Genomic DNA, 24,825 nt, shown 5'->3' with positions numbered 1-24,825 from the left:
AACCAGACTGACGACAACTCGCCAGACCAGCCTTGGGCAAACTCCGGCCCACGGGCCAGATCGGGCTGTTCTATCCGATTCTCTTGCTCTACGCTCCACTCCTTTACTTTGAATTTATATTAGTTCACACAAACACTCCATCCATGCTTTTGTTCTGGCCCTCTGGTCCAGTTTAAGAACCCATTGTGGCCCTCGAGTCAAGAAGTTTGCCCACCCCTGCCCCAGACTAAGGCTTAATCAAAATCCTGGTTTGCATTTAACAAGTAAATATGCAACAGCTGTAGTCTCATCTTGTTTGACTCAGTCTTTGGTCTCCAATTATAAAGAAAGAAAATGATCTACAAACCCAACCTGGTCCCTACATTCCCAACTACATTTTAGAGAAGTTTTTATTCTGAACTGCTCTTCAGAGTTCTAGACAATAATGAACTACTCCCTGAAATATCAGAATCCCTAACAAGTAAAATATATAAGTTTTGGTATCCCCAAATAACATTACACTTACTAATATGAATATCTGCATCTCAGCTGATGGTCCTTCCATACCTCCATTTGCCAAATGCAAACCTTCACATCATTCCTGACTTTTACCTCTCTCTCAACCTCCAAATTAGAAATCCAGGTGGCCACACCTAAAGCACAAATCCAGAATCCAAAGCTTATTTCGCCACCACAGCCACCATCATGGGCCAGTTCCATCACACTCACCGAGACTATCTCAGCGGCTTCCATCCTAGTCCTTTACCGCCTCCATCCCATCTATATTATTCATCATGCTGCAGCCATGAAGAGTCTAATGAGACCTCGGTCACATGACGTGCCCCTACTGCTCCAAACCTCCCATTGCTCCCATCACCTGCAGAACACACTTCCAGATGTCACAGAGCTCCTCTAAACCTGATTGCTGTCCCATTGTTACCAGTTACTAATTTACAGAAAAGACTCCTGGCTCCTAAATGAGCTCAGTCTCCAATCAAAGCCTTTACATATACAGGACCTATGCCTGCAAAAACCTCTCACATCCCATTCCACTGGTTGCCAAAAACAGGAACCACTCATATGAGACTAGACCTGGACTTAGAATTCTGGGCTTGCTGTCTCATCAAGGTCCCCAAGTCCAGGGTGCAGAAGAGTAGCTGGACAGTCCCAAGAAACCACTATCTCAGAAGCCACATGAGTGTAAGGCCTGGAAATCAGCCCCACAACTCAGTCCCCTAAGAGGCTCTGCACCTGCAGAAACCTATGGGAACAAAAGGTCTGTGGAGGGCCTGGCACCCACCGCCAGGACCCAGGGGCTCAGGCTGCTCAGGGCCCTGACCCAGCCCCAGGGCTGGGTGATGCCTGCATGACCTCGGGGCTTTCACAAGACTTCTCAATCCCATCCTTAACTACTGTCCTCTCTCTTCTAGCCTGTTCTTCACCTGAGATATTTTGAGAAAAGGTGAGAACCCAAACTCACACTTTGTCCCGCTTTTGTTCACAGCCATTGATGGCAGCAGCTTCCTGAAAATGAAGTAAAACTCCTCACACACAACTTTGCTTCATCTTCCTTGTTGCCTTTAGACATAAAACAGGCCAAGGTTTCCCCAATCCTCCCTCCTCAGTAACACCACCACGGCCTTACACGGTGGCCTTTCAGCCTGTCACCCTCTCCCACCCAGTCACACCATGTGGCCCCCTAAGCAACTCACTGTTCCGGCGCTGAGACCTGGGCTGCAGGACGGGACAGGCACTCACATCCGAGGCTGGAGGGAAAATGGGGTGAGGCCGGGTTGGACTCTGGAAGCAGAAAGTAGCTTGGAAGGCACGGAGGACTCAATTGCTGCCTGTTGTGACTCAACCAGCCTCACACACACAACTGCACTGTGGGGACGCTGCCTCTGAGGCCTCGTGACCCAGCACTGGAGCCTCTGATTCTGTGAACACACTGCAAAGGTCAAATTCACCACCAGGAGAAAGATGCTGGAAATCAAGCTCCAACCAATGAGCACAGGGATAATGCGCCTCTCCTGGGCTTTCATTGGCTAAACCCAGGCATCCTTAGCGCATGGGCCTTTGGGTAATATTGTAATCTAGTCTCCCATGGGGCACTAGGATCCCAGTCACTCACTGACCATTGCGAATATTGTTCTGGGGCTCCCAATTGGCACTGGGAACTGACAACTTTAGGTTTTAGGGGCTGGTCACAGGTTTCTGGGGAGTGTTGTCTACAAAACTAAACTCTTGTTCAGAAACATTATTTCAGAATCTCTGACGCTTAGAATCCGGCCTTAGGTGAAAAATATTATTTCAATTATTCCTGAATACCACAAATCTAAATGGATAAATATATGTAGATATTTTAATTGACTTTTACAGAGAAAAGGAGAGAAACACAGAATGGCTGCCTCCTACATGACCCCCTAATGGGAATCAGCCCATTACCACAGCAGGTGCCCCCAAATAAGAACTGAACCGGCAATCTTTCTGTGCATAGGGCTACGCTCAACAAACTGAGCCACTCCAGCATGGCTTTGTTTTTGTTTTTTTTTTTTTACATCAAAATATGACATTATTATGAGAAAAAGAAGACTATGAGGATATACGTAATCTCATCCTATTGGTTTAAAAAGAAAATTTGGAAGAATACATAGACCAACACAATGACAGTTCCTACAATGTCTGTATGTCTGTGGTCAGTACACATTGTGACATTAAGGAGCTAACAGTTACTGAATATATACTACAGGTGCCAGGCCCTGGATTCAATGTTTTACCTGCATTATTGTTTCATTTAATCCTCTCTGCAACCTGAGATGGTTTAACCATCTATTTAATAGGGAGGAAATCCAGGCTCGGAGACTCAATATAAATTGTCTGATTATAGAGTTAATAAAGGCAGGGCTAGAAGTCAAATCCACCTGTCTCTAACAACAGAGCTCTGGCTTCTAATGTTCGGCTCTGCTGCCTCCTAGAGGGCAGAATAGGGGATGCGTTCCCATTAGGACAGGCTAGAGATGTTATTGTGGGTAATGAACAGCCCCAAAGCGTTAGTGGCTTAGAGTAAAGAAGGTATCTTTCTTGTTCACAGCACATGAACACCCTGGTTCTCCTGGAATCAGGATAAAGGAGCAGCCAACATGTAGGTTCCTGCTGGGTGTTATCAGAGTTGGACAGAGAGGGCAGCCCGTCTCACTGGTCCCAGACTCTTCTGTTAGAGGTGACTGGCTTGACTCCCACCTCATTTCATTGGTCAAAGCATATCACTGGCTGCAGCCAACATCAGGGTCAGTAGCAGAGCCTGACCTACGTGATGGGCCCCAGTAAGGCGACCCCATGGTGTCAGCCTCTTTTGAGGGACTGTGCAGGGCCAATGGAGAGGAGTGGGGATTGGTAGGAAATGACAGTGGAAGTCTTTCAGGATGGTTTGCTTTCTCCTCCTCCACCGAGACTTTGTCCCTGAGCTGCCCAAAACCCAATGTTTATAGGAGTGAACTTCAAAAAAAGACTTTGGTCAGATATCATTGCCAGAAAACTCAGAACCCACTTCTGAGTGTGACCCTGGGTAACTCCCTGCTCCGTGGGCTCCCGCACTGTGGTGGGCGTGAAGAGCACATGTTAAGAGAGTTGACTGGGAAGGTTACTGGACCGCAAGCATTCCAGTGTCCATGTTCTCTTATATTCACAGCAGTCACTACCCTGCCCCGAAGAGTCTTGGTCATTTGCATTGCCCAGGTGAGTGCTCCATCAGGTGGAGCTGATTGGAAAAATGCTGACATTAACGTTAACGGTGATCCTGTGGTTTCCATTCATTCAGTGCAGGAACCTGTGCTAAATGTGGTCCCTTCATGTTTTCCCCATCTCCACCGCAGAGAGCACTGAGCCTATTCTGCCTCCTGGGCCCAGTGTTACCAGGTGACCATGCACACTCAGTAGATTAGCAGAGATTGGAGGTCCAGGAGTGATGCTCTGAGCAGCTGAGGCACCTTCCTCTATTAGATGTCAGCCGAGATTTCCCATGGGCAAGGGGGTGCCTTGCTCTCCAGGGATTAGGAGTCTCAAAGGACCCCCAGCCCTCTCCAGGGCTATCTGGTTTCTCATTCACAAAGGGAAATTGGGGACTAGGAATCTCCCCCCTCAGCATTCCCTCATATGCACACACCCACTTATAAAAATTCCAGGAAACCGGGATCCTCCCAGTCCTCCTTGAAGGCTTAAGAGTCCTACCAAAACAGCAACTCCACACTCTATAAGTCCTTTCTGACATCAGAGTCTTCCCCAAGTCCCACGTTCCCCCAGCCTAGGGTTCTGTGAACTAACCCTTCACTTCATCCATCCTTGGGGCCTGAGATGAGACCTCCAGGGGGACACCAGAGGCTGGAAGAGCAGGAAAGAAGGGGTTTAGCCTGGAGGTCAGGGAAGAACTTATTATCCTTCCCATCACCCCTCGGGACATTGCCTATGCAGCTGCCTGTTGCCGAGGTGCACAGTCACACAGAGTCACAGGGAAACATACAGACAACAGAAGAAGGGCCACACTCAGGTACACAGCACTCACTGAGCGCTCACGTTCAGAGATTATGGCCAGGCTCACAGGGACCCACGCTTTAGACACCAGTAACACCTTGATGGTAACAAACACACAGCGACAGACAGATGAGAAAACACAGGGTCACCCAGCATGTACCACACCACATGCAATGGACACACACACGCACACACCTGAGCAGACTTATAGGGACACAGAACACAGACACAAAGAGGACACCCACAGATACAATTAGGAACACTCAGAGGGAAAGCAAATTCACACATACAAACAACATGCAACATACAAAACAATCACTCCCCCAAATGCTGAGTCATACTAATTCACTGTCTTGAAGGAATTAGTAAGAAATGAGATGCTGCCCTGGCCATGTGGCTCAGTTGCTTGGAGCTTCATTTCATACGCCCATTCAAATGAACGGGCAGGTTTGATTCCTGGTGAGGGCACACGCCTAGGTTGGGGATTCCATCCCTGGTCGGGTCATTTATGGGAGGCAACCAACCCATGTTTCCTCTCACATCCATGTTCCTTTTGTTCTGTTGCTCCCTTTCTCTCTCAAATCAAGGAACCTATCCTCTGGTGAGAATTGAAAAAGAAAAAAAAAAAAAACACAACTTAAGGTTTTGAGTTTTCAAGAACATAGTGTTAACTCTAGAGCCATCTCTCTAGAGCAGTTATCAGAATATTCTGAACTCAGAAGTCTGTCTTCTTCCCCTTAAGAGACTAAGAGAATCAGTAGCAGGGATCTCAGAAAACCCCACACTCTTAGTGTCACAGGCATGATCCCCACCTTGCATTTATTTAAGCACTAAAATCCGATGATTTCTGAATAAAGTCACAATTCTTTTTTGCACGTAGGTTAGTCTTTGAGTGATGAACATACCTTTCCCATGGCAGCAGCTGTTTCTGAGGGATTCCATCACAGCTTGGGACACTGGAGTGGGCACAGCTCATGGGGAACTAGGAACTGAGCTTTCCCTAGAGAAACCGCATTTCTAATGTCTAAAAACATGGCCAGGGAAGCGGGAAGCGCGAGTCAGCCAACTCCCAGTAATTCCTAAAGCAGGGACTGCCTTCGAGCCCACGAGGAAACTGATGTAGGATTTGTAACGATGGTTTTTGGAGAGAGATCTATTGCAAATGTCTAAAGCTCCTCATCTCAAATATTTCATCTATTGAATATTCTACCCCGTTATTGTGACCTTTGATAGGATTTTAAAAAATACTGTTTTGCCAAAACCGGTTTGGCTCAGTGGATAGAGCATCGTCCTGCGGACTGAGGGGTCCCGGGTTCGATTCCAGTCAAGGGCATGTGACTTGCTTGCGGGCACTTCCCCAGTGGGAGGTGTGCAGGAGGTGGCTGATCGATGTTTCTCTCTTATCGATGTTTCTAACTCTCTATCCCTCTTCCTTCCTCTCTAAAAAATAAACAAAATTTTTATTAAAAAATATACAGTTTTATTGATTTCAGACAGGGAGAGGGAGAGATACAGACATCAATGATGAGAGAGCATCATTGATTGACTGACGCCTGCATACCGCCATGTGACCTTGACTGGAATCAAACCCAGGACCCTTCAGTCTGCAGGCTGATGCTCTATCCACTTCACCAAATCATATAGTGTTGGCAAGATTTTTGAAGTTCTGTGCAAAGTTACCATCATTACTGTCTCTTTGTAAATTTTTGTATTTGTCATTTTCCTTGTGGTGAGTATACTAAAGTACCTTACAGAAACACTTTAATCATAAATAAGCCAAAATATTTAAACCACTGGGCTCTTTGCATTCAGTCCTGTCAATTTCCCGCTGGGCAGTGATTTTGCTGAAGGTTCCCCACATCAGCTCTTGCAAAGGCAGCCTGGGGCTCAAGGCAAACTGTGAGGCCTCCTGAGAGGAAGGTCAAGTCCTCCCACAGAGCCCACCGCCAAGCCACAACCCCACTTTCTGATCCTGGTTGTCCAAACCAGACAAGGTGACTTCCCAAATGAGCAGGGCATGCTCCCCACAGGCTGCCATCTGGAGCCTGTCACCACTTCCCAGACTCCACAGGGAGACCCCACTGACCACCCCTGGCCTCACTTTCCCCCCGAGCTCCTATCACCTGTCACAGCTACCTTGACCGCTTGTTTGTGGGTTGTCCTTCACTAGAACCATCCAGTCTGATTTAAGTTCTCATCAGTAGAGCTACCCCTCAGCCCTCGCACTCAAGGACCCTGCCCCATGTGCTGACAGGAAACACCTTCACCAACCCTGTCCAAGGCCCCTATCCACCACACACACCGGCCCCACACTGCCCCCAGAGCCCAGGGTCCCTCCTCTCACTACAGGGAAGAGGTCTGCTCTGCACAAACCATGATTAGTGAGGTGGGTGCACCCACCAGAATGCACCCTGCACTGTCTTATCATGTTGAGACCAACCCTCTCCTGCTGGGAAGGCTTGTATTGCAGAATGTTCTCCCCATTGAAAATACACAGCACCCTTTCCTGGAAAACGCATGCACCTCCAGGATGGCAGGGAAGTGAGGGTGGGGAGGGTGTGTGCTTTATTTTTAATAAAATCCAAGTAGAAAATTACCCGAAAAATACAAAAATAAACTCAAAGAACATCAATGGGTCTCAGGGGTGTATGTGTTCTGCCATCAAGCTGTGCCTTCCAAAGCACAGAAAGTTTGAGATCACACCATTTTGTTCACCTCTCCATGCTGAGAAAACACAACTTTCCTTTCAATCAACCCAGGAGAGAATAGAACCAACAAAATTAAAGGTACAAGAGAAAAAACTCCTTTACATAAAGATCATAAACCAGAGCAGAGGACAGCAAGAGGTTTGCAGGTTGATGAACTGGAACATGAAACACTTCATCACAGCATAATGTGAGACCCACAATGTCCCTGAAAGAGGTAGCACTTCTTGGTGGAGGAAGTGGGCTCTGGACCAACCTGGGCCAGGTCAACTCTCTGGTCATAAATAAAGGAAGAAAGATTCATCCAGGAGCTCAGAATATTCATAATCTTCTCAAGCACAACCCCAGAGTATGCAGGGGTTGTGACTGATGCTCACTCTTCAGGTGAGCCAGTTTGTGGGGTGAAATATCTTCCACAAAAATTCTTCCAGTGACATAAATCCGGTTGTAGTTCTGATTAGATTAAGAAGTGGTATGCAATTTCTGAAAGTGTCACTTATTCCTGAAACTTAGGAGGCATCTAGCAGAGTGTATGTTCTGATAAAGGGGTTTGCATTCAGGTAAGTGGAAGTAAAAGCTTCTCCTTTGTTGTTGTTATTCTGAGTGAGAAAGTAAAACATTCCCTGCACATTTAAAGCTTTTCTCCAGTGTGTACTCTCAAGTGTTTAATGAGGAAAGATTTGTAGAGAAAAGATTTCCCACATTCAATACACTCATGAGGCCCTTTTCCAGTGTGAACTCTGTGGTGTCGAGTGAGAGTAGAGCTTGTGCTGAAGGACTTTCCACAGTCACTACACTCATACGGTTTTTCTCCAGTGTGAACTCTCTGGTGTACAGTGAGGACAGACCTATTACTGAAGGACTTCTCACAATCACTACACTCATAAGGTTTTTCTCCATTGTGAACTCTCTGGTGTACAGTGAGGATAGACCTATTAATGAAGGACTTCCTGCAATCACTACACTCATATGGCTTTTCTCCAGTGTGAACTCTCTTATGGGTAAAGAGGTCATAATTGCGCCTAAACGATTTTCCACATTCACTACATTTGTAAGGTTTTTCTCCAGTGTGAACTCTGTGGTGTTGAATGAGAGTAGAGTTACTGCTAAAGGACTTCCCACAATCACTACACTCATATGGCTTTTCTCCAGTGTGAACTCTCTGGTGGATAAGGAGGTGATTGCTGTGCTTAAAAGATTTCCCACATTCACTACAGTTGTAAGGTTTTTCTCCAGTGTGAACTCTGTGGTGTTTAGTGAGGGAAGACCTTACATGGAAGGACTTCCCACATTCACTACACTCATAAGGTTTTTCTCCAGTGTGGACTCTGTAGTGTTCAATAAGGCTAGATTTTTGATTGAAGCACTTCCCACATTCACTACACTCATAAGGTTTTTCTCCAGTGTGAACTCTGTGGTGTTGAATGAGGTTAGAGATTTGACTGAAGCACTTACCACAATTACTACACTGATGCGGCTTTTCTCCAGTGTGAAATCTCTGGTGGATAAAGAGGTCATAATTGTGCGTAAATGATTTTCCACATTCACTACATTTGTAATGTTTTTCTCCAGTGTGAACTCTGTGGTGTTTAGTTAGGGAATACCTTTGATTGAAAAGCTTCCCACAGTCAGTACACCGAAAGGACTTTTCTCCAATGTGAACTTTCCTATGTCTATTGACGTTAAAGGTACATCTGATAACTTCCCCATATGCATTGTACTCATATTTCTCTTCTTCATATGAGACACCCTGATGTTGAACAAGGTTCTGGTTGTGGCTGTCAGCTTTTTCACATTCATCCCAGTGGTGATGCCTTTTTCTATTGAGAAATTCCTGTGAAATCTCACTGCCACTGTGTGGCTCCTCAATTCTGAGAGAAGACTGGTGCCAGAGAAGCTCTGAGATGGCTGGGAAGTCTTCCCCAACCTCCCTACTGGTTGAAGGCAGCCCTGATAAGTAGAAGATGAAGTTGGTCACAAATGAGGCCCTGTCCACAGCTTCATTCCAGGGTTTCTCTCCACTGGCATCCGTCTGTTCATGGGGAGAGTTTGCAATGAAACAAAAGTCTCTCACACATGCATTAGTGAAGAAGGCTTTCTGCTCAAAGTCTGCTGCTTCTGACTCAGTCAGGTGCAGAATATCTTTGAACACAGAGAAACACCTCCCACAAAGATGGCTCTTCTGAGTTGCTGGAGCTGTCTTAGAAGCACTGTCCTGTGACTCCCCTTGTACAGATACACTCTGCTCAGAACAGGCCTCTGCATCATGCGTTTTATGCCAACAACCTGAAAACAGAAAAGTGGTGATGAAATGAATGGCGACTGTGGTTACAGGGAGAAGTGTCATTACAAAAGTGTGTCGCACATATAACACGTTGGTTCCATGCAATTGTCTGACAGTAAAATATCTGAAGGAAATATTGATAAGATGCTGCTGGGAAATCTGGGACACTGAGGATCACCATACAGGGAAGACCTCAAACAAAATATGAAACAAACATGGCAAGACCCACATGGAACAGAAGCAGGATCGTCCACTCATTCTTCTAACAGTGTTCAACAGGGCTTGTCTGCTGGTGGCATGGGCCAGCTGTGCAGAAGGTCACTTACATCTTCTTCCAAGTAAAATTCAAGAAATGACAAGCTTGTGTTGAGGTCTAGTAAAGCACGTCTGTGCACCTCATAACACATATGCATGTCAATATTTGAGAATACTGCAGAGAGAGCAGTTCAGAGGAACAGGTGATAGAAAAGGGCAAAAAGGTGAAGGTAGCCAGAAACCAGGAAGGCAGAGATTAAAAGATAAGTCAGGGAGTGTCAAGCATGGGAATGAAAAGGTAGAAATGAGCTGCTGCCAGTGGAACCTCAACCTAAACTTGTTGGACATGAGCATGTTCCTGGTATGATTTAAACACCACCCTTATGTCATACCTCCCTCTCCCCCCGCTGCAACTCAGGAGGGCCAGGAAACCCTTTAGATCATCATGCATGTTCACCCTGTGAATAAAGGGTTCTCCTTGCACCTTCTACACTACCAGCACATAAAACACAAATATTCTGAGTTTTATTGAAAGACAACAGATGTGAGTAGGCAGTAATGGCCCAGAGCAAGACAGCATGCAATAGTATTCAGGGAACATAATATTATAAATAATGGATGGAAGTATTTGAAGAACAGCCCATGGTTCATGCAAGTAGAGAGCATAACCTGGCACAGTCAGTCACAAAGAGCCTGTAGCTGGGGGAATGGTGCAGAAGTGGAAGCCATAGATGTGGACACAGACACCCTCTCAGAGAGAGAAAGTGCATGCTGGGCCCATTAAGCTGTTTTCAGAAATCCTGACCCCCAGGCACTTCCTGCCCTATGTGAGGCTACGGATATGAGGGATACTCATGGAGTCCTTTGCTCAGGTCTCTCCAAATTACTCAGCACTCTCAGCCACAGCACATTTGACAAGACAATGGGGAAAACAACTACAGCCCATGGTCTGGCTGTGAGAGCTATATCCAGAGAAGAAAGGAAGAGAGGATGTCACCGCAAAACACTAGGAGAGATGTGAAGGTCTTACCTACAGATGAGACCAGTGCAAAAACTTCTACCATCATCTTGCAGTACAGAAGTCTCTGAGCCTTATCAAGGAGCCCCCACTCCTCCTCAGAGAAGGCGATGGCCACGTCCTCAAAGTTCATATCCTGTCACAATTAGCACAGTTCAGTCCATGCTGAGTTCCTCTCCTAGGATCTTATGTTCATAATATTCCCCAACATCCACATCCCACTGCTCCTTCGACTCCTCTCATCAAAAAAGACACCAGGCCTTGGTCTCATCAAAGTCTCTCTCTCCTTCTATTCCTACTGATGCTGTGTATTCACCCCTCAATAAGGGCAAATGAGGTTGTAGATGATACCTGTGCTCTGGAGCTCACATGACGGCCACATCCCTTTTCAATACAGTGGACTTCATGATCATAGGGTAGGGAGAGATGTTGTCCATAAGGAGACTCTGAGTGATTTGACACTGTTATTGACCAGCAGTAACCTTGTTGTCCCCTGATTCAGGGTATCACAAGGTTATGATATCATTGTTCAACCTTTTGAATCCAATCCCAGGGTGCTGAGGCCATCACTTTGCACTACCTCCTGCACATATTCTGTAAACCACACTTCTCTCACACAGCTGCATTCGCAGAGGCACAACATCAAAGGGAACACAAATGTGCCGTGATGAGCAGTTTATTTCCTAATCATCTTCTTTTCCAAAATTCTAATCCACCACCTCTGTGATGTATTTCTCTCTCACCCTCCTCCCTTCTCCAAGCTAGTGGAGATTTTCAAGCCCAGAGGACACTGATGTATGCTATCTCATATCTATTGATACTGTAACAGCCTCAACTACAAAAGGCAGGTGTGCACATAAATTTCTCCTAAAATCTGAACCAGTAATGTACCACCAGAACATACCCTCTTTTCAGGAATTAATCTGAAATTCATCATATCATATTATCCAGATATCACCAGAAATGGACTAAAATTCCATTCCCTCTTATATCAATGTTAGGGCCCTGCATGCATGAATGCACACGCCCTCGCCAACGGCACATCACTCTTCCTCCCACACCTGCACTCCCACACGCACGGCCCCATAGTCATCTCCTTGAGCTCCTACTCATTACTCAGCACGTGTGGTATAGTGAATGCTTGGCAAATCCAAACACGATTAAATTCTATACCAACTCTGAGCATCCACACTCATTGAGGCACCCTTGAGTCCTGCTATGAAGGCTTCCCTCCCTGATTGTGTTTTCCTTCAACCTCAATTACTGAGAACCTCGTAAGATCTCAGATATCCAGAGTCCACCTCCACTGGAGCTGCACCTGATCTCCCTTCTCCAGGTACAGCCTTCAGCACTCAAGTCCCATCACCTAAGGCCCTAGCCCATGCCCAGTGAGTCTCATAGATGCCCACCTATGCCCCTAAGCGAGTGGTCGGAAAACCAGGGCTCACCAGCCACATGAGGCTCTTTGGCCCTTTCAGTGTGGCTCTTCCACAAAATACCACGTGTGGGCGCGCACATACAGTGCCATTGAAACTTTGTGGCCCATGCGCAGAAGTCGGTTTTCGGCTCTCCGAAGAAATTTCAATCGTTGTACTGTTGATATTTGGCTCTGTTGACTAATGAGTTTGCTGACCACTGCCCTTAGCAAATCAACCAGACTGAGGACAACACCCCACGCTAAAGCTCAATAAGAATCCTGGTGTGTGTTTAACAAGTAAATAGGCAACAGCTGCAGTCTCATCTTGTTTGAATTGCTCTTTGGTCTCCAATTAAAAAAAAATAAGATGACCTACATCTGCACCCTGTTACCTACACTCCTCATACCTTTTTTTCATATATTTTATTGATTTTTTACAGAGAGGAAGGGAGAGGGATAGATATTTAGAAACATCGATGAGAAAGAAACGATGAGAGAGAAACAGATCAGCCGCCTCCTGCACACCCCCTACAGGGGATGTGCCCACAACCAAGGTACATGCCCTTGACCAGAATCGAACCTGGACCCTTCAGTCCACAGGCCAATGCTCTATCCACTAAGCCAAACTGTTTAGGGAACTCCCAAGACCTTTTAAAGAAGTTTTCATCCTGAACTGCTTCCCAGAGTTACAGACCCTGCTGAACTGCTCTCTGAAATATCACAAACCCTAAAAGGTAAAAAATAAAAGTTTTGTCAATCACAATGAACATCACACTTCCTACTATGAATAGCTGCATCTCAGTTGATGCTTCCATACTTCCAGCTGCCAAATGCAAACCTCCATGTCGTCCCTGACTCTTACCCCTCTCTGTCTCATCCTCAAAATTAGAAAATCCAGGTGGCCACACCTAAAACACTGATCCAGAATCCAACTGCTTATTTGTCTTCCATGGCCACCATCATGGGCCAGGTACCAAAACACTCACCCAGATGATCACAGCAGCTTCCATCCTAGTCTTTCCACCACCTCCCTCTCACCTTACAGCTCATTATGCTTCAACCAAGGGAGTCTACTGAGACCTGGGTCAGTCACCTGCCTCCACTGCTCCGAATCTCCCATTGCTCCCATCCCCTGCAGAACGGACACCCACGTTGTCACAAAGCTGCTCAGGACATGACTCCTGTCCATTCTTACCACTCCCTTTTTTGTTTTTGAAAAAAATGGGTACCTGCAAGTCCCTCCACGAACCCAGTCTTCACTCCAAGCCTTGGCATATTCTGGACATATGCCTGGGAGGACCTCCCATATCCCATTCCACTGGTTGCCAAAACAGGAGCTACTCACATGACCAAATACAAGGACTTAGAATTCCAGGCTTGGTGTCTCATCCAGGTCTCCATTTCCAAGGGCTGGTAGAAGGGCTGGACAGACCCAGGACACCACTATCTCAGAGGCCATAAGAGTGTGAGGCCCTGAGATCAGCTCCACAAACCAGTCCCCCTAAACGGCTCTGCATCAGCAGGAACCTGTGGGAACTAAAGGTCTACAGAGCGCCTGGCACCCACCTCCAGGACCCATGGGCTCGGGCTGCCCAGCCCAGGGTCAGGTGACTTGAGATGCCTGCATTACCTCAGGGCTCCGTCCTCAGAGCACACCCTTTCCAGGTACCTGATCATTTACAGGACCTCTCCATCCTGTCCCTCACTGCTGTCCTCTCTCCTCTAGTCCATTCTTCCTCTGAGCACTTTTGGGAAAAGGTTAGAACACAGCCTCACACTATGTCCCTCTTTTGTTTACACCCATCGATGGCAGCAGCTTCCTGAAAATGAAAGGAAAACTCCTCCCACAAAACTTTGCTGCACCTTCTTTGTTGTTTTTAGGCACAAGACAGACCTGGGATGGTGGAATCCTCCCAGGTCAGCCACACCACCATGTCCTTCCTGGCTGGCATGGCAGTCTGCCACCCTCTTTCACCGTGTCCCACCGTGTGTCACCCACCTGAGACTCACTCTTCTGGAAGCTGTGACCTGGGCTGCAGCACCTGACAGGCTCCCTCACCAGAGCCTGGCGCGTAAATGGGAGGAGCTGAGTGGAACTCTGTAAGCAGAGGGGAGTCTGGGAAGCAAGGAGGCTCCAATCACACCAGTTGCTGCTCACCAAGCTTCAGACACGCCCTGCAGAGCGGGGACACTGCCTCTGAGGCCTCGATGGAGTCTAAACCCAGAGCGCTGGAGCCTCTGGCTGTGGTAAGAGAATAAAGGGGTCAAAATGACCACCAGGCGGACTATGCCGGAAGTCACAGCCAAGCAATGAACGCTACCTAATCCGTCTCTCCTGGGCTCTCATTGGCTAAACCCAGCCATCATTAGGCGCATTGCCTGCTGGGTAATGTACTTTTCCAGGCCCAACAGGTGGCATTAGGATGCCAATGACTCGCTGTCCATTGCAGCATTGGCCCTGGGGCACCCGAGTGGTGCTGGGAAATGACAACCTTCGGCTTTGATGGCCGGTTGCAGGTTTCTGGGGAGTGTTGTCTGCAACTGATCTCTTGTTTGGAGACATTATTTCAGGTTCCATGAAGCTCAGAATGCTCGCTGAGGTGAAAAGTATTATTTCACTGATTCCTGAAGACTACAGGCCTAAATGCGTATACATAGTATATGTTTATATATTTGCGATTTTTTATTTGAATTTTAGAGAGAGAGAGGAAATGAGATGGAGAGAGAGATGCAACCATCAGCTGCCTTCTGCAAGCCCCCACAGAGCCCACACGCCCCCCCCCCCCTGAGTGCCCTCACCAGGAATCCAACTGGCGACCTTTCTGTGCATGAGAGGGTGCTCAACCAATTGTGTCACTTCAGTCTTCAGATTTTTATTTTTTATATAAAAATATGACATTACTAAGAGAAAATGCAGGCTATGAGAGACCATATATGATCCTATCCGATTCCTTTAAAAGTAGTATTTCAAAGGATACACAGGCCAACAGGTTGACATTTCCTACATTGTCTGCATGTCTGCAGTCAGGACACATTGTGAAGAGATGGAGCTAACAGTCACTGAATGTTCACTACATGTGCCAGGCCCTGGATTCAATGCTTTACCGGCATTATTATTTCATTTAATCCTCTCCACACCTGAGATGATTTAACCGACTATTTAATGGGGAGGAAATCCAGACTCAGAGACTCAATGTAAATAGCCTGATTGTAGAGTTAATAAGGGCAGGCCTGGAAGTCAAACCCAGGTGTCTCCAACAGATCTCTGGCTTCTAATGTTAGGCTCTGCTGCCTCCTAGAGGGTAGAATTGCTAATGTGTACCCGCTAGAATTGGCGAGACGTTATGGTGGTTAACAATCAGCCCCAAAGCTTTAGTGGCTTAAAGAAGGTATCTTTCTTGTTCATAGCACATGAACACCCTGGTTCTTCAGGGTTGGGAAGTAGCCACGATGTAGGTTCTGTTAGGTGTTATCAGTGATGGAGAGAGATCATGGCCAGTCTCAGCTGTTCTAGACTCTTCTGTTAGAGGTGACAGGCTTCTCTCCCATGTCATTTCATTGGTCAAAGAACATCACAGGCTTCAGCCAACATCAGGGTCAGCAGCAGAACCTGACCTACTGGATGGGCCCCAGTGATGTCACCACATGGTGCCAGACCCTTTTGGGGATGTGCAGGGGCAAAGGAGAGGGGTGGGCATTGGTAGGAAAGATAGTGGGAGTCATTCAGGAGGGCTTGCTTGCTGCTCATCCTGAGCTGTCCAAAACCATCACTGGTAAGATTCAAAGGAGTGAACTGCAAAAAGAGAAGTTTGGCCAGATGTCATTGGTAGCGAACTCAGAACCCAGTTCTGAGTGTGACCTTGGGTAAATCCACACTGTCTCGCTTCCCCCACTGTGGAACTCACATGTTAAAAGAGTTGATTGGGAAGAGAACAGGACTGAACCCATTCTAGCACCTATATTAAATTCCTATCAGTCACGACCATGCCTCCAGCCTTTTTGTCATTTGCATTGATAGGTGAGTGCTCCATCAGGTGGGGCTGACTGGAAAAAGGCTGACATTAACATCCATGGTGATCCTGTGGATTCCATTCATCCTGTGCAGGAACTTGTGCTAAATGTGGTCCCTTCATGTTTTCCCCATCCCCACTGCAGAGAGCACTGAGCCTATTCTGCCTCCTGGCCCCAGTGTTACCGGGTGACCATGCACACTCAGTAGATGACCAGAGATCAGAGGTCCGGGAGTGATGGTCTGAACAGCCCAGCCACCTTCCTCTATTAGGCGTCAGCCACGATTTCCCACAGGCAAGGGGGTGACCTGCTCTCCAGGGATTAGGAACCCAAAGGACCCCCAGTTCTCTCCAGGGGTATCCAGCTCCTCATTCGCAAAGGGGACTCATGAACGCAGGAACCTTCCCCTTGTGCTTTCCCTCATATGCACAAACCCATTTATTCATTTCCAGGAAACCAGGATCCTCCCAGTCATTCTCAAAGGCCTAGAGTCCTCCCAAAACAGCACCTCCACACTCTATAAAACAATTTTCCTTCAGGATTTAAAAACAATGGTTCCATATGGCAAAGGTGTCACTTGAGTCACTGAGGAATGAGGGAAATTTAAGCAGATGTCTTAATGTTGCAGTCCTCCTTCAGTTAAAATGATAAATTTATTTGAACGATTTGAAAAAGATTCTCAGCAGACATTTTAACAGATAAAAACAGTGCAAAGAAATGTATAAAAAATGTTCACTATAAAATATTCCTCGGTAGATGGAATTAAAACAAGACAAAGACAGCATTATATGCATTTCTGGGGTTATTATTTGAAAAGCTTAACCATTGTATGCCCTTGCAGGGTAGCAGAAAATTTGGGATTTTTATATACTGCGGGTTGGTGGTAAGCCAAAGGGAATGACCATTTTGGGTCACAGTTCTGCATATCTTAAATGTAAAACATTCACCTACACAACAGTGTGATAAGTAAAACATATGTCTACATGGAGAACTGAATGCAAACATTCCCAGAAGAAATATGTATAATACCCAAACCTGGAAATAACAAAAAACATAGATCAATTAATAAACTGGTTATTCACAGAATCCAGTACTACTCAGCAATAAAAAAAAAATTATCTCTTCACACAAGCATTTGTAATGAATATCAAAATGATTGTGTGGCATGGAGGAAACCAGTATTTGTTAAAAAGTACACATCAAATAGTATAAAATTATGCACGGTATGAACTATTCTATTGTAAAGAATGGAAAATCCCTGAGTGCATGGAGGGCCAAAAAGGAAGAAAGAGAGATTATAACAGTGTAGTAGGAAAATAGTGGGTGTGCAAAAGAAGGTATAGAGTTGTTGGTATGGAAAATGATACAATAATTAATAATAAACAGGAATAAACTCTGCCCTGGCCAGTGTCCTCAGTTGGTTGGGTGTCATCCCATTCACGGACAGGTCTCTGGTTTGATTCCAGGTCAGTGAACATCCCCAAATGGATTTCCAGTTGTGGCGTGCAGGAGACAGCAAATCAATGTTTACCTCTCTCTGACAGTCTCTCTCTCTCCCAGAAAAAGAATAAAATTATTTTCTAAAAAAATTTCTTAAAAACAATAATCTTTGTGTTTTGCAAACATACAACTGTGAGCCTATTGTTGCCCCACCCTGTGTAGTAGTTACAGTTGGTTTATGTCACATGTGACAGTTTCACAGCATTATCTCTAGGACAGGGCTCACCAAATAGCACACATGAGAAAGGTGCACTTGTGCACGTCAGTTCTCATTGCCTGGGGGACCAGCCTTGCCTCAGTGTCAGCAAATGCTGTCAAGTAGGGAAGACTATTGCCATTGGAATCAACAGGAATGCTGACTGGTTACAAAAGACACATTCCGTCAGTGATGACAGGGTTATAATTCCTCTAGCTTTGAGGTCTTGCCTGTTGAGCAACAACCTTGAGATGAACTCCCTAGGGCGCCAGGGGAATCCACAAAATCACGAGATTATTTTGTCTGCTAGTGACGCCAGCTACAGGAAATAGTGATGGAGGTCCTCAGAAAGTTCTCAAAGATCATACAAGACACAGGACATGAAATAATTTGGAATTATGTCCAGAAGAGGCACTTTTCATCTTGTTTAACTGCAGTGTCTGCCTTGACTATGAAAACAGTGTTTATATCCCAATACTAACTCCACCTCAGAGTCTTACAACAAATGACACCAGCCTACGAAGTCTCATACATCATGACACATGGCCTCTTTGGAGCACGTGGAGTGTAGTTCCACTAAACATTGCTGACACTTATGTAATACATACTGCGAACAGAGAATATAATTCATATTGTTCACAGCAGCACAATAAAGGCTGCCTGCCAAAAGCGACCACTGACCTCTACAATATAAGAGGCGCCAGAGAACAAATTAGAACCACAAAGTCATGCACACTTTCTCTCAAGGCCTTGGTCGGCAATACAAAATCAGCCAATATTGAACAAAGAGTGATTTTCTGCCATTAAGCTGTGCCTTCCAAAGCACAGAAAGTTTGGGACCCCACCATACAGTTCACCTTTCCATGCGGACAGATCACAACTTTCCTTACAATCATCCCAGGGAGAGAATAGAACCAACAAAATTAAAGGTACAAAAGAAAAAACTCCTTTACATAAAGATCATAAACCAGAGCAGAGGACAGCAAGAGGTTTGCAGGTTGAAGAACTGGAACCTGAAACACTTCATCACAGCATAATGTGAGACCCACAATGTCCTTGAAAGAGGTAGCCCTTCTTGGAGAAAGAAGTGGGCTCTGGACCAACGTGGGCCAGGTCAACTCTCTGGTCAGAAATAAAGGAATAAAGATTCATCTAGGAGCTCAGAATATTCATAATTTTCTTAAGAAAACGCCAGAGTATGCAGGGGTTGTGACGCATGCACACTCTTCAGGGGAGCCTGGTTGTAGGGGTGAAATGTCTTCCAGACAAATTCTTCCAGTGACATAAATCCGGTTGTAGTCCTGAGTAGATTAGCAAGTGTGCTCCAGTTTCTGAAAGTGTCACTTATACCTGAAACTTAGGAGGCATCTAGCAGAGTGTATGTTCTGATAAAGGGGTTTGCATTCAGGTAAATGGGGGTAAAAGCTTCTCTCTAGTGTTGTTATTCTGAGTGAGAAAGTAAAACATTCCCTGCATATTTAAAGCTTTTCTCCAGTGTGTACTCTCAAGTGTTGAATGAGGAAAGATTTGTAGCAAAAACATTTCCCACATTCAATACGCATGAGGCCCTTTTCCAGTGTGAACTCTGTGGTGTCGAATGAGAGTAGAACTTTTGCTGAAGGACTTCCCACAGTCACTACACTCATATGGTTTTCCTCCAGTGTGAACTCTGTAGTGTTTCATGAGGGTAGATTTGTGACTGTAGGACTTCCCACATTCACTACAGTCATACGGTTTTTCTCCAGTGTGAACTCTCTGGTGGATAAGCAGGTGATGGCTCTGCCGAAAAGATTTCCCACAATCACTACACTCATAAGGTTTTTCTCCAGTGTGAACTCTGTTGTGTTTAGTCAGGTGAGAACGTGCATAAAAGGACTTCCCACATTCACTACACTCATAAGGTTTTTCTCCAGTGTGAATTCTGTAGTGATTAATGAGGGTACATTTTCGACTGAAGCACAACCCACAATCACTACATTGATAAGGTTTTTCTCCAGTGTGAACTCTCTCGTGGATAAGGAGGTTACTCTTCTGCCTAAAAGATTTCCCACATTCACTACATTTGTAAGGTTTTTCTCCAGTGTGAACTCTGTGGTGATTAATGAGGCTAGATTTTTTACTGAAGCACTTCCCACAATCACTACATTGATAAGGTTTTTCTCTAGTGTGAACTCTCTCATGGATAAGGAGGTTACTCTTCTTCCTAAAAGATTTCCCACATTCACTACACTTGTAAGGTTGTTCTCCAGTGTGAACTCTGTGGTGATTAATGAGGGTAGATTTTTTACTGAAGCACTTCCCACAATCACTACATTGATAAGGTTTTTCTCCAGTGTGAACTCTCTTGTGGACAAGGAGGTTACTCTTCTTCCTAAAAGATTTCCCACATTCACTACATTGGTAATGTTTTTCTCCAGTGTGAACTCTCTGGTGGGTAAGGAGGTTTTGGTTGTACCTAAAAGATTTCCCACATTCACTACACTTATATGGTTTTTCCCCAGTGTGAACTCTGTTGTGTTTAGTGAGGGAAGACCTTTGCTTGAAGGGCCTCCCACAGTCAGTACACCGATACAACTTTTCTATAGTGTGAACTCTACTATGTCTATTGAGGTTAAAGGTACTTCTGAAAACTTTCCCACATGTATTACACTCATATTTCACTTCTTCAGAAGAGACCCCCTGATGTTGAACAAGGTTCTGGTTGTGACTGCCTGCTTTTTTACAATCATCCCTTTGGTGATGCTTTTTTCTATTGTGAAATTCCTCTGAAATCTCACTGCCACTGTGTGGCTCGGCAATGCTGAGAGAATAAGGGTGGTGGAGAAGCCCTGAAATGGATGGGAAGTCTTCCCTAACCTGCCGCCTGGTTGAAGGCAGCCCTGATAAGGAGAAGCTGCACCTGGTCACAAATGAGGCCCTGTCCACAGCTTCTTTCCAGGGATTCTCTCCACTGGCTTCCCTCTGTTGATGGGGAGAGTTTTCACTGAAACAAAAGTCTCTCACACATGCGTCACTGAAGAAGGGTTGTTGCTCTAAGTCTGCTGCTTGTGACTCAGTCAGGTGCAGAACATCTTTGAACACAGAGAAACACCTCCCGCAGAGATGGGTCCTCTGGGTTGCTGGAACTGTCTTAGGAGCACTGACCCATGACTCTCCTTGTACAGATACACTCTGCGCAGAATACACCTCCGCATCATCCGTTTTATGCCAACAACCTGAAAACAGAAAAATGGTGATGAAGTGAATGTCTACTGTGGTGTGTGTCATTACAAAAGTGTGTCACATATAACATGTTGTTTCCATGCAATTGTCTGACAGTAACATATCTGAAGGAAATATTGATAAGATGCTGCTGTGCAGATCTGGGCCTCTGAAGATCACCATACAGGGAAGATCTCATACTATATATGAAACAAACATGGCAAGCACCGCATGGAACAGAAGCTGGATCGTCTGCTCATTCTTCTGCTAACAGTATTCAACAGGGCTTGTCTGCTGGTGACATGGGCCAGCTGTGCAGAAGGTTGCTTACATCTTATTACACATTAAATTCTAGAAATGAGAAGCTCGTGTCAGCGTCTAGTGAAGCACGTTTGTGCACCTCATAACACATATGCACTTCAATATTTGAATATACTGCAGCCCTAACCGGTTTGGCTCAGTGGATACAGCGTTGGCCTGCGGACTGAAGGGCTCCAGGTTCGATTCCGGTCAAGGGCATGTACCTTGGTTGCAGGCACATCTCCAGTAGGGTGTGTGCCGGAGGCAGCTGATTGATGTTTCTAACTTTCTATCCTTCTCCCTTTCTCTCTGTAAAATAATCAATAAAATATATTTTTAAAAAAGAATAGAAAATACTGCAGATAGAATAGTTCAGAGGAACAGGTGATGGAAAATGTCAAAAAGGTAAAGGTAGTCAGAAACCAGGAAGGCACAGATTAAAAGATAAGTCAGGGAGTGTCAAGCTTGGGAATGAAAAGGTAGAAATGAGCTGATGCCAGTGGCACCTCAACCTACACTTGTTGGACATGAGCAGGTTCCTGGTATGATCTAAACACCGTCCTTATGTCATACCTCCCCCCAGTTGCAACTCAGGAGGGCCAGGCAACACTTTAGATCATCCTGCATGTTCACCCTGTGAAGAAAAGGGTTCTGCTCACACTTTCTACTGTACAAGCACATAGAACAACAATATTCTGAGTTTTATTGAAAGACAACAGTGGTGAGTAGCCATCACTGACCAGAGGAAGACAGCATACAGTAGTATTCAGGGAACAGAATATTAGAAACAATGGGAGGAGGTCTTTCAAGAACGGCCCATGGTTCATGCAAGTAACGACCATAACCTGGCACAGTCAGTCACAAAGAGCCTTTAGCTGGAGGAATGGTGCAGAAGTGGAAGCCATGGGTGTGGATATAGACACCCTCCCAGGAAGAGAAAGTGCAAGCTTGGGCTCATTGAGTTGTTTGCAACAATCCTGACTCCCAGACACTTCCTGCACCATTTGAGGCCATGGTTGTGAGGAATATTCATGGAGTCCTTTGCTCAGGTCTCTCCAAATTACTCAGCACTCAGCCCCAGCACATTTGATAGGACAATGGGGAAAACAAGTACAGCCCATGGTCTGGCTGTGAGAGCTATATCCGGAGAGAAAGGAAGAGAGGATGTCACCGCCGGACACTAGGAGAGATGTGAAGGTCTTACCTACAGATGAGACCAGTGCAAAAACTTCTGCCATCATCTTGCAGTACAGAAGTCTCTGAGCCTCATCAAGGAGTTCCCACTCCTCCTCAGAGAAGGTGATGGCCACGTCCTCAAAGTTCATCTCCTGTCACAATTGACACAGTTCATTCCATGATGAGTTTCTCTCCTAAGATTTTATGTTCATAATATTCCCCCAACGTCCACATCCATCTGCTCCCTCGACTCCTCACATCAGAAGAGATACCAGGCCTTGGTCCCATCAAAGTCACTCTCTCCTTCTGTTCCTACTGATGCTGTGTCTTTCCCCCTCAATAACAGCAAATGAGCTTGTAGATGATACCCGAGCTCTGGAGCTCACATGAAGCCCACACCCCTTTTCAATACAGTGGGTGTCATGAACATAGAGTGGGGATACATGGTGTCCATAAGGAGACTGTGAGCGATCTGACACTGTGCTTGACAGGCAATCACCTTGTTGTCCCCCGATTCAGGGTATCACAAGGTGATGGTATCACACTTCAACCTTTAGAACCCAGTCCCAGGGTGCTGAGGCCATCACTTCGCACAACCTCCTGCACATAATTCTTTGAACCACACTTCTCTCACACAGCTGCATTCCCAGAAGCACAACGTCAAAGGGAACACAAATGTGCCGTGATGAGCTGTTTATTTCCTCATCATCTTCTTTTCCAAAATTCTAATCCACCACCTCTGTGATGTATTTCTCTCTCACCCTCCTCCCTTCTCCAAGGTAGTGGACATTTTCAAGCCCAGATGACAGTGATGTATGCTATCTCATGCCTATTGATCACTGTAACAGCCCTCAACAACAAAAGGCAGGTGTGCACATAAATTTCACTGAAGCTCTGAATCAAGAATGTACCACCAGAACACACCCTCTTTTCAGGAATTAATCTGACATTCACCATATCATATTATCCAGACATCACCAGAAATGGACTCAAACTTCATTGCCTCTTATGTCAATGTTAGGGCCCTGCATGCATGAATGCACATGCCCTCGCTAAGGGCACAGCACTCTTCCTCCCACACCTCCACTCCCACACCCACAGCCCCATAGTCACCTCCTTGACTTCCTACTCATTACTCAGCATGTGTGGTATAGTGACTGCTTGGCAAATCCAAACAGGATTAAGTTCTACACCAACTCTGAGAGTCCACACTCATTGAAGCAGCCTTGAGTCCTGCTATGAAGGCCTCCCTCCCTGATTGTGTTTTCCTTCAACCAAATTACTAGAACCACATCAGATCTCAGATACCCAGAGTCCACCTCCAATGATGCTGCACGCGATCTCCCTTCTCCAGGTCAGCCTTCAGCACTCAAGTCCCATCACCAAAGGCCCTCTACCCCATGCCCAGTGAGTCTCACAGATGCCCACTCATGCCCCTAAGTAAATCCACCAGACTGAGGACAATACTCCAGGCTAAGGCTCAATCAAAATTCAGGTGTGTGTTTAACAGGTAAATATGCAACAGCTGCAGTCTCATCTTGTTTAAATTGCTCTTTGGTCTCCAATTAAAAACAAAACAAACCACAAAAACAAGATGACCTACATCTGCACCCTGTTACCTACACTCCCGATACCTTTTAGAGAAGTTTTCATCCTGAACTGCTTCTCAGAGTTGCACACCCTCATGAACTACTCTCTGAAATATCACAAACCCTAAAAATAAAAGTTTTCCCATTCACAATGAACATCACACTTCCTGCTATGAATATGTGCATCGCAGTTGATGCTTCCATACTTCCAGCTGCCAAATGCAAACCTCCACGTCGTCCCCGACTCTTACCCCTCTCTGTCTCATCCTCAAATTAGAAAATCCAGGTGGCCACACCTAAAACACTGATCCAGAATCAAAATGCTTATTTCCCCTTCATGGCTACCATCATGGGCCAGGTACCAACACACTCACCCAGATGATCACAGCAGCTTCCATCCTAGTCTTTCCACCACCTCCCTCTCACCCTACAGCTTATTATGCTTCAACCAAGGGAGTCTACTGAGAGCTGGGTCAGTCACCTGCCTCCACTGCTCCAAGTCTCCCATTGCTCCCATCACCTGCAGAACGGACACCCACCTTGTCACCAAGCAGCTCAGGATCTGACTCCTATCTATTCTTACCACTTCCTTTTTTTTTTTTTTTTGGAAAAAAAAAGGGTACCTGCAAGTCCCTCCACAAACCCAGTCTTCACTCCAAGCCTTGGC

Source organism: Plecotus auritus (assembly GCF_963455305.1).
Source record: "Plecotus auritus genome assembly, chromosome: 10".
Taxonomy (NCBI): domain Eukaryota; kingdom Metazoa; phylum Chordata; class Mammalia; order Chiroptera; family Vespertilionidae; genus Plecotus; species Plecotus auritus.
Note: the sequence above shows the minus strand (reverse complement) of the source record.